This window comes from Juglans regia, chromosome 8, assembly GCF_001411555.2.
Source record: "Juglans regia cultivar Chandler chromosome 8, Walnut 2.0, whole genome shotgun sequence".
NCBI lineage: Eukaryota > Viridiplantae > Streptophyta > Magnoliopsida > Fagales > Juglandaceae > Juglans > Juglans regia.
The window spans coordinates 17,536,147-17,547,863 of NC_049908.1; the positions used below are offsets into that span (position 1 = coordinate 17,536,147).

The 11,717-nt window shown below is 37.0% G+C and overlaps 1 non-coding gene across 1 annotated transcript; it reads right to left on the reverse strand.

Moving 5' to 3' along the window:
• Nucleotides 1–8,844: 8,844 nt before the first annotated feature.
• LOC118349363 lies at nt 8,845–8,952 on the reverse strand. The gene has a single exon (XR_004802333.1). It is a non-coding gene; the product is annotated as a small nucleolar RNA R71 (small nucleolar RNA).
• Between the last annotated feature and the right edge of the window lie 2,765 nt (nt 8,953–11,717).

The following is an 11,717-nucleotide window of genomic DNA, read 5'->3' on the forward strand; positions in this document are numbered from 1 at the left end:
CCATTCATCTTTCCAGAGGAGGGCAATGCCCCCACTAAGCCCCATACAATCTACTGTAAAGCACCCATCCATTTGCAAAAACCTCCTAACTGCCTCCATTTTATTTCTTCTGCATTTAGTTTCTACTAGGAAAACTAAATTGGGGTACTTTTCCTTAGATAAATTCCTAAGGACCTTAACTGTCCGAGGGTTCCCAAGCCCTCGGCAGTTCCACACTAGAATGCTCATTTGTCATGGCAGAGCTGGAAACCAGCCTCTGCCTTAACCATTGGAATGTCTGTGGTAATATGCCTTCTCTTAATCTTTTTTGGAACAGCCTCCTGCAATGTTGAACTCCTTTTACACCCCCTTGCATACATGTTTCTTGCATTGTATTTTGAGCTGTCATATATTTTTGACTTACTATTGCCTTTTGTATTAGTCTCACTCTCCCGGGCCTTCCTTTTCCACTTCCTCAAAGTCTTCAGACCTTCACCCTTTGCCATTGGCATTATAATATCTTCACCAAGTGGTTTATCCAGGGCCATCCTTCTCTCATCATGTTGGAAAGAAGAAGCTACACCAATAGTGGTTGCAACCATGCTGTCATTATTGGAACTTTCCTTCGTACCCCTTTCAAGCCCTATACCCCTCATAGGGTCATGGGGGCTATATGCCCCCGACAATAGGTTAGCTGCAAAATCCTCTCCCACGTGGAGACCCTGGATCTCCTGAGGGCCACCAGGTTCTAAACACCTAGCATCCTCCTGTCCAAACATAGCCTTTTTCTGGTCAGAGGATTGACTTACACCCTGGCTTCTAGCCATATTCCCGATGCATGCATCCTTAGTAGCTCCTTCTCCTGCGTTTTCTTCTGTAGGTGACCCTCCTTCCTTCTTTCCCGTTGACATCTTCTCCATTTTCTCTACCGCCTCTTTTGAATGGACATCTGATGTACAGTGCACCAACACATCTTGGACCATAGTACCCTCTCCCCCTTTCGGACCCGTCTGTTGGTTGTTTCCTCCCTTTGATCCACCGTATCTACGACTATCGAAGATGTTTGTGTTCCTGGGCTGTCCTCGAAGCCATGGACCATACTGAGGTGGGGGCAATGTATCTCCTTGCTGAGTATTACAAGCTGTTGAGCAGCCTTTGCCTTTGTGATTGAGAATTCCACACTGAAAACAAAAGTTTTGCAGCCTCTCGTATTTGAATGAGATCCAGTGTGGTTTGTCATCTAGCCTTAACCATTTCCCTCGTAGTAAAGGTTTGTTGAGGTCCACAGGCACCCTTACTCTAAGGCATCTTCCCCATGCACGTCCATCTGCCTCTGCTTCTACTCTAATGACTGGGCCTATAGCCTCTGCAAACTGCTCACCGAAACCTTCTGTCATGATTGTTAGTGGAAGATTGTGTCGTTGTATCCAAAATGGCTCAAAACAGAACTTCAACCCATCAATGGACTCCTTCTCATCCACCTCCATCATGGTGAGGAGGTGTCTGTCAAAAAACCATGGACGTCCACTTAGCACCTTTTCTTTGTCTTCCATTTTCTGAAACTCGATCAAGAAGCACTGATCACCAAGCTCCTTAAAGGTCACCCACCCATCCAACCTCCATATTTGAGACATTGTGATTCTGAATCCTCCACTATTCACTCCCTTCTCTGTCATAGCCTTCCCAACGATACAATACTTTCCTTTATTTTCACCATTGTAACCCTTCTGCTAGACGTGGAAGCATGCACTTTCTTCTTTGGAAAGGTGTAATCTTTCCCAACGTGATACCAGGTCCTCCGCCTCCATCGCTTCTTTCTACTAAACAATACTATCAACAAACAAAAACAACTCATCGAAGTGAGATTTAAACCTTTGTTGAAGCAACAAAGGCACTAGAGCCTCACACTTTCTCCCAGAGAAAGGGAAGGCACTCGTGCATCCTCATGTGTCCTTTGTAGCCTCATTTGAAGTTTTAGATAATATTGAATTTTATTTGTGAGTTGAGTTTACTCCTCTTGTTCTTGATTGAACTTTTGAACTTATGAAATGTAAATCACAACCTTTATGGCGTTCCTCCTTGTAATCTGGGTTCTTGACACGAGTTCTTCAACGGGTCTAGATTTTAATATAATCTAGATTCTTGACACGAGTTCTCATCGGGTCTAGATTTTAATATAATCTAGATTCTTGAAACGAGTTTTCATCGGGTCTAGATTCTGCATCCATTGACTTGATTTTGACTTTCTTGGGGAGTTTTCAAATTGATTGTGGGTTCAAGGGATTTCATTCCTATGGGTTCATATCACACTTTGTGTCACATTGGCATTGACATCCTTCAAATTTTCTTGCGCCATATGTTGACCTTAGGGTGTGGATTGAGCTTGAGAAGGGAGCTTGCCATGCTCAATGATGATATGAAAGTGCACTCTGAATACCCTTTTATTGGACTAAAATGCTAAAATGTGAATAAAAATCATAGGAATTAATGTGTATTCTTGAATTAAGTTTATATTTACTTTGGGATACTCCTGAACAGATTTTTAAGTTTAATTTCAGAGTCTATAAAAGAGCAAGTCCAAACACAGTCAAATTCAAAGGACTTTCAAGTGGGCAAGATATTGGAACAACCCAAGAACTTTCAACGAGTGTAGGACTCTTCAAATAAGGATAATGATGGGGTTTGAGAGTAATTCGGATCAAGAGAAAAAGTCAATCCAAAATTCGCTAGAAGACAACCTGTACATACTTTAGTATTTTAATCGTAACTTTCTACTCAAATACCATATTGATGCAATTCTTAATGAGTTGAAAATCTATCTTAAAGGGCTATAAATTTGTCTCTAATAAGGATTTCTAAATTTAAAATCTTGAAGTGCATACGTGACTGTCAAGATGAATCCTAAAATTTAGTCATTTTTTTATGCGGGAATATGAAGACATTAGGGTTTCTTTCCTATCCTATATAAGCATTTCATTAGCATGAAATTAGGAGTTCAAAAAGGGGAGACGGCTTAGTTCTGAAGAGGGGGAGACAAAATTAATTTCCATGTCCGCTGTTTGCTTAATTTTTCTCTAGAGATTTTTGTTTCCCATTATATTAATGGCTAACTAAATTCTCAAGTAGGGTTAGGGATGAACTTGCACATTAGATGGTATTTTTAATTTATGTATTTGATTTTCAATTGCTAAAACTCTTTTGTTTTATCATTCTCAATTCATTGTTGATGTTTTCTTCTCCGAATAATTATAGAATTTATTCTATTTATAGATTCAGTTATGCTTTTTCTATTGAATGGTTTGGTTTTTTGATTATGTTTGGATCAATTACTTTTCTATATTGATTTAATTCTTTGCTGCAATATCGCTCCCTGAGTATATTGTCGTCGTTGGATTTTCTCAATAGTGATAATGATTTACGTATTTTAAAAGTGATGAATGATTTTAGAAAGGGTTACATTTGCTTTAATTTTGGTTTATAAATCTATACCTTCCGACTGGGAATTGAGTTCCTAATTGAGTTATTCAATGAATTAAGAATAATTAAAATACCGGATTTGTGCAAGGGATCCCCGACGCTTTATTGTTTGTCAAATTTGAATATTTTTTCCGTTAGTCAGTTTGCTTCACTTTAATTTGCATTTAAAATTAATTTTTATTCTCCATTAATCATTTAATATTTTTTTTTCGTTTCTTTGTTCCTTCTACTAGTCTTATAATTTGTCTCTTTATGAAATTAACACCCCGAAGTTGTGCTACAACTACCGCATTATTCTTTGGGCGTAGTCAAATTTTGGCGCCATTGCCGGGGAGACAATAGAGGAATTGCTAGATAGTTTTTCTTTTTAACAGTTTGTAAAGGTGGTAACTTCGTTCATTCTTTTAGCTTGCTGCATTATTTGTTTTTCTTTCTTTTTCTAGTATTTTTATTTTTTTAAGTATTTTGTTATCTTGCATGCAAAGATATAGAGACACCTTGGGTAGATTTGCTTGTAGATCTGTGGTAGAGTCAGAATCAAATTTTTTAAATGCTTTATTTGACAATCCATCTAGTATCGAAGAAATGAGTGAACACGATGATCAACCCATTAGAACTCTTCATGATTACTGTGACGCCCGCAAATTCCGCTTGGGATCGGACGGACATTTGAAGCGTCGAGACATGCAACACAAGGTTACCTGCCCCCGTTCATGACATATAAGATGCAATATTCCTAACATGCATCTAGTATTATGCAATATTCGCAGCGGATAATTTTTCTTTTTAGCAATACTATGCACCAAACCGAAATATCCCAAATACTTAAAACATACTTCATACATAATGACATACTAAACAACTGAGATCACAACACTAGTCCAAAATAGTTGTGATCAAAAGAGTGTTGGAGATTGAACTCCACAAATACAAGTAGTAATCTGAGGTAACTGATGTACTACCATCTACGTCACACCATCGCTTAGTCGACCGTTTCCAGTTGGTCGATTCCCAGTTCTCCTTCAGATCCTGTAGCAAAATCTACCATTCGGGGGGAATGGTAGTTGGGACTACCACAGTGAGATTTGATTACAAATCTCAGCAAGTTAACAGGAAACTTCCACACAGGTTAATGATGCATGCATGGCAGTAAAAGCATGAATGCAAAAATCAAATCATAAGTAATCATGGCATAACTTGACATACAACATAACATAACTGGCATAACTTAAACTGAAACTGAAGCTTAGCATGAACGTGACTTGAAACATACCATGGACTTGAAACATAGCATGAACGTGAACTTGAAACATAACATGGACTTGAAACATAGCATAAACATGAACATGCATAATTTGAACATGAACTTGAACCTGAGCATGACATAACATAAATTTGAACTTAGAATATAACGTGAACGTGAACATAACATAAAATGAACTTGAAACATATTCTTATCTCATGGGATTACCATGATTGCGTGATCGTAAACTTGAACATAACATAACGTGAAACATGACTTGAACTTGGAATCTTATTCAATAGACTTAATCATTAACGTGACCATATGGGTGCTACACAGGTCCCCTTGAGCCGTGTGTCCCTGCCGATTACCGCATCACATCACAGGTTTCTATACCAGCTGTGAGTGCGTTAATACGTACTCCACAGTTGTTGTGGCCCCACGTATTCTACGTGTCACAATTGCTGTGTCTCACGTAGTGTATGCTCCACAGTTGTTGTGACCCCATACTTCATGCTGCACAGTTGTTGTGGCCCCATGACTTATCTGTTTGTGACACACTTGCTGTGGACACACATAACATAATATGTGGCACCATCGGCGTTAGTACCTGGCGCGCTCCGGTGACCAACTAATTAGGCCCCATTCGCAACCTGTTGACTGTACTTCGTCAACCCAGGGAATTTCACACCTATTTAGACACTCCAGCGTGAACAAAGGAGTTTCACTAGGATATTATCCCATCCTAGCGCTTAGGGTCATGATTGACATGAATGACTTAACTGGCAGACATGACATTTCGTAACGTGACGTAACATGAACGTGACATAAAAGACAGAAATCTTGACGTAACATAACGTGACATGAACGTAGGATGACAGACATGACATACTTCGAGACATAAATGTAACAGAGAACATTTCATAACATGTCATACATGTAACATGCAACATTTCGTAACATGGCATACCATATAACAGACAACATTTCTTAACGTGGCGTAACATGTGACAATGAATATTACATGACAAGAAATACATGTAACAGATGGCATACTTAACTTAACATGACATACTTGCAATGTATAGCATGTATAGCAATACGTGACAGAATATCTTGTGTAACAGATGAATAATTCATGACAGAATAAATTCTGTGTAACAGATAAATATGTAATGACTTGGCATGGCACATATGATAACATGCATACATACAATTTAGTTCCCTTACTTATCACACATACACATTAAATTGATAGTAAGTTAAAAGCTAACTTACCTCGATCTTCGCGCTTCGAGACAAAACTCAAGTGCGATCACGGGAAACTGAAAGTAGTGATTTCTAAAAATTAGAACTTAATCACTAACAATTAGGAATATGGAAAAATATCAACTTAGAGTAAAATTACCATTTTACCCTCGACATGTGGGAAAATGACCATCTTACCCATAACTTAAGGATTTTGCATCCTAACTCCAAAAATCACCAAAATTTACATACCTTATGTAAATTTTGTCCTAAGCTCAAATATCAATTCAGAAAAATTTAAAACTAAACACAACCATCAAAACTCTATATGGCCGAAACTTACAAGGCTATTTCCTTTGCTTTTTGTTGTATTTCTTTCAAATCTCAAAACTCATAATTAAATCAAAATTTTTCTTCTACTACACTCATAACATATTATTAAGAATAATCATGTTTTGAATCATGAACAAAAGTCATCAAAATCACTAAAACCATACTTGAACTTTTTGGTTTCTCTCCTAAGTTAAAAACAGAATTTTGTTTCTAACTTGTTTTGATCAACCTCTTGATCCATGACTTATAAAGATGTGATCTTCAAACCAAAACATCACATGGTTTAAAAAGATGTTCTAAAACAGATCCAAGCATCAAACTCAAGATCACATGGTTAAACATCAACCAAAACGTAAATTTAGCCAAGAACATCATCACTTTGGCCTAACCGAATATCTCCTTCCATAAAATTTCATATGTTCGAAACTAACATCAAATATCTTCAAAATAACATTCTAACATGTATATAAGATGCTTAGGATCTTCCAATAAAAATATCAAAGCCATTGGAATAAGATTAAACCATAAAAGATTTAAACTTTCTCAAAACAGAAACTGTTTTTCCTCTTCCAGTTTCTAAGTTTCTAGACCTAAGAAAATATTTCACCAAAACTTTTAATCATGCAACAAATCCTCAACCAATAATCATATACACATGTTAACAGTACTCCATAAAAATTTCGGACCAAGATCTATTCATTAGCTTGGTCAAAAACTCCAAAATATAACACACTCTCCAGTTTATCGCCCAGAATGACCTTTCTGGGGTCTAAACAACTTTTTACCAATCAAATGATCTCCAAATGGAACAAATAAGATATCCACGTATACTAGACTCCAAAAGCAACAACTTTCATGAAGGAAAAGTTGCGAGGAAACACTTACAAAAGCTTCGTAACAGGCATTCAAAAGAGGTACGAAAAACTGTCCGAGAGTGTCTTTTGTGTTCTATGAAGGAAAAGTGTAAAGGAGAGTTGCTTTTCGTGGGAAGTGGACTGAAGAGCCTCTTACACAAGTTATGGGAAGTGATATGACTGAAGGAATGGTTGAGTGTTGGCCTTTTCTTATCATAAAAATCAGACCAAGATCTTTTCTCAAGGTGGAGTGTGAGAGTGAAAGAGTGAGGTGGCCCTTTTGCTTTGTCTTTCAAGAACCTTCTAGGCTCTTCTTGTACAGATCTGGCCAGCCAAGTGGGGGTACAAAACTTAGCCATGAAGCAATCCTATGGTGACCAAATTCGTGGGCCTTAAAGGGCCTAAACCGAATGGGCCTAAAATTTGGGGTTTAAAGAGGGTTTGGGTTGCTATCAAGCCCAAATCCAATATCACTTGGCCCAATCAATTTTTCAAGGTTAACAAGGTTGGATAATGATGTTCTAACACAAATTTGAAGGATTAATAGCATGTGAAAGTGATTTAATCAAGTGATTAAACACAATGTTAGAAATCGGATTAGAAAATGTTTAGAGGCCAACTTTAGGGTTTTGGGGAAACCGTTTAGGGTTTCGATTTCAACCATGCTTTTGGGCTTTCGATTGGATTCCCACCATTTAGAATTTCACTAGGATTGAAAACCTCTTTGATCTGGCACAATTTGGTTGAGCAGATGAAACAAAGTTTTGCTTAAGCGACATGATCTCACACCTTGATTCCTTCAAATCCAACAAACGTTCCTTATGGTGCCAAGTGTCTAAAATTATTCACTAAGTGTGGCTAAGATCTTGCCAAGTGTCCAAATAAAACTTCTCTAATCCAATTTGGACATTCCACACTGTGATTTCGAAACACTGCAATTGGTGCGCTTACCGAGGTTACTATTCACTTCGAAAAAGTGAATCATTAACTTAACACTAAAAATTCTTAAATATTCATATTAACCTATAGTGAAAATCTTTTACCGAAATTTAACCTCGAAGTGCCCCTAAAAATAATTTCAAAATTTCCAACAGACGTTTCGTCCGGAATTATGAAAATAGGATATTGTGCCATAAAATCCTAAATAATCCACTGAGTGTAATGGCGTAGACCATAATGCATTCTGACACTTCTAACCACCTCAAATAAATAAAACTCATATTTCTAGCAGAATAGTGAGTGATAACACTGACTATGTTGACAGACTAAAACCTATGTAATAGGTCGATTCGTAAAAACTTATGGGATTTTCACGAGATTCCTAAAGTCAATAGAAATTCCGCCAATGAATTTCTAGCGGGCTGTTACAATTACCTTCACCCTATATGCACAACCACACCATCATGCATCATGTTTCCAGCTAATACTCACTAACTGGATTTTAAAACAGGGATGATACAGTTACTCCCTACTTTTTATGGCCTGGAAAATGAAAATCCATATGTGCACATTAGGGAGTTTGAGGAACTAGTTGCGACTTTTCATAGTCAAAATGCAACTGATGATGTTGTGAGACTTAAGTTCTTTCCATTCTCTTTAAAGGATAGAGCTAAGAGTTTGGCTATACTCACTGAGACCATGATCTATTGGGTCATGGGATGAGAAGACTCAGGTCTTCTTTAATAAATATTTTCTCCAACATAAGACCAACGCTTTAAAAAGGCAAGTCTCTACTTTTGCACAAAAAGACAGTGAGACTCTGTATCAGTCTTGGGAGAGATTTAAGGAGTTGTTGAGTATGTGTCATCACCATGGGTATGAGAATTGGCGCTTAGTGAGCTATTTTTATGAGAGACTTACATCTAAAGAGCGCCAATTTGTGGAGATGATATGTAATGGTGAGTTCTTACAGAAAGATCCTGATGAGGCCATAGAATACCTCAATGAGCTTGCTAAAATAGCTCACACTTGGACTGGACCTAGTGCTACTGAGAGCACAAATAGGTCACGACCTGCAGGAAACCCAAATGGTGGTGGAATTTACCATCTCAAGAAAGAAGATTACCTAAAGGCTAAGGTTGAGATGCTCACTAGGGAGCTAGAGGTGTTAAAGACTAAAGATTTAAAGATAACACACGTCTACTCGTGTTGAGTCCTTTAGACCATGTTTTGTGTGTGGTGGGGTAGATCACCTAGCTCAAGAGTGCCCCCACATTTGCTGAAATGAGAGGAATGTATGAGCAACAATGTAATGCCTTAGGTATGTACAAGAAGCCTTTTGCACCTTCTCCCGATACCTACAATCCGAGGTGGCGCAATCACCCCAATTTTAGCTGGAAGTTTGAAAACCAGCTGCCTACACAACCCCTTAAAGACTATCCTACACTATATCATGCATCTTCTTTTTGTAGGAACTCCTTAGAAGAGACTTTGCATGCTTTTATTGAGGCACAGTGTAAAACTAATTAAAAGTTTGAATCTTTGATTATGCTAGTTGTTGAAGAAAACAATGAGATAAAGAGTCATGTATCCAAGTTAATGAGTTCTTTGAGTGTGAATGAGCGTGGAAAGTTCCATTCTCAAGCTCAATCCATACCCCAAGGCCAACATATGGCTCAACAAAATTTGAAGGAGGTTAATGCCATTGTGACATGAAGTGGTAAGTCCTTACACATCCCAACAACTGATAAGCCAGAGAATGTTGAAGAAGAATAAAGCAATGATAGTGCTGAGTTGCCCAAGGAAATCGAGGTAATCAAGAGCCCAATTAAGGTACCATTTCCTCAAGCTTTAAAATCTGGTATGCGAAATTTGGATTTTAGCAATGAAATCTTGGAAAACCTAAGGCAAGTAAAAATCAATGTTCCACTTTTGCATGTTATTAAACAAGTTTCTACTTATGCAAAAGTTCTCAAAGATTTGTGTACGGTTAAGAAGAAGCACCATATTAAGAAGACAACATTTCTAAAAGAACAAGTTAGTGCTCTAATTGAGTAGTGAATTCCTCCTAAGTACAATGATCCTAGTTGTCCAACCATTACATGTCATATTGGGAATCATGAGTTTGCGCAAGCCTTGTTGGATTTAGGAGCTAGTGTAAATTTGATGCCTTATTCCATTTATTTGCAACTTGGTTTGGGTGAAATTAAGCTCACTTATGTTGTGCTTCAATTGGCTAACCGTTCAGTTAAGAAACCGAGAGGGATAGTTGAGGATGTTTTGATCCAAATTGACAAGTTTTACTACCTTGTTGATTTTTTAATTTTGGATACTCAGTCGGTTGTTGAGTCTAACTCTATGATTCCTCTCATATTAGGTAGACATTTCCTTGCTATGGCTAATGCACTTATAAACTGCAGGAATGGGTTGATGAAATTATCTTTTAGAAATATGACCATGGAGGTCAACATATTCCACATCAGTAGGTAGCACAAGGAGGATGATGAGTGCCAACAAACACACATGATTGACGCACTCATAGACAAGGGAGTTCACACAACTCATGATTATGATCCTCTTGAAAATTTACTTGTTAATTCTGAGTTGGATACTATTAGTGATTCATCTGATGTTGATATTTGTGCGCTATTTCTTATGAAACTCAGGATTATGGAACATAGGCTTGGCAACAGAAATTTGAGGAGTTGCCTAAGAAATGTGAAAAACAAATTCCTTCAAGCATGAAGAATCCCAAATTCGAATTGAAACCACCGCCCTCAGGTTTAAAGCATGCATTTCTCGTCCTAGGTGACACTTTCTCTGTTAGTATTTATTTGAAATTGAATGCAGGTAAACTTAAGAAATTTCGGTTAACCGAGTTGGAGGAGTTGAGAAATAATGCTTATGAGAACTCTAAAATTTATAAGGCTAAAATGAAAGCGTTTCATGATAAAAATATTAGTAGGAAGACATTTAAGCCTAATGACCTAGTATACTTATATGATTATAGACTTCACAAGTTGTAACACCCCACTCCTTCATTTCTGACGTAAGCAAGTTTCGAGAACGTAAATTATGCAACAGCCTTCCCTTCCCTCTAGCACTATGAGCCTCGTTATGCGTGTCAAACCTCGATGGCGTGTTTCTAAAGATATTATGTGATTTTAAAAGTACATCCAGTGTTTTAAATGCACTGAAAATATTTATATGGAGTATTTCCAGTGTTATTGAACTAAGCTTCAATTTTAATAAGACAATTATAATATTTTTGAAGAGCTCCAAAATATTATAATTGTCAGAAATCATTTTAATATCATTTATTAAAATGATTCCAGTTATTTAAAATATTATGAGATTTAAATTATGTTTAAAACTCTAATTAAAGAAAATGGTTTTATCCTTTTAAATATATTAAATAAGATTTCATCATTTTATTAATGATGAAGGAATATTATTTTATAAACTAAAGTTTAGTTTAAATAATATTCTACCATAATTCCTCTTAGTGTTTTTAAATAAGTTAATGTTTACGCATTTACAAATCAGTGTTTTAATCCTCCATCGTTAGATTGTTTTGAGATCCCAAGATAAATGAATCAGGATTAAAACTCAGACCCTCTCTCTTTCTCCCTCACTTTTCCCTC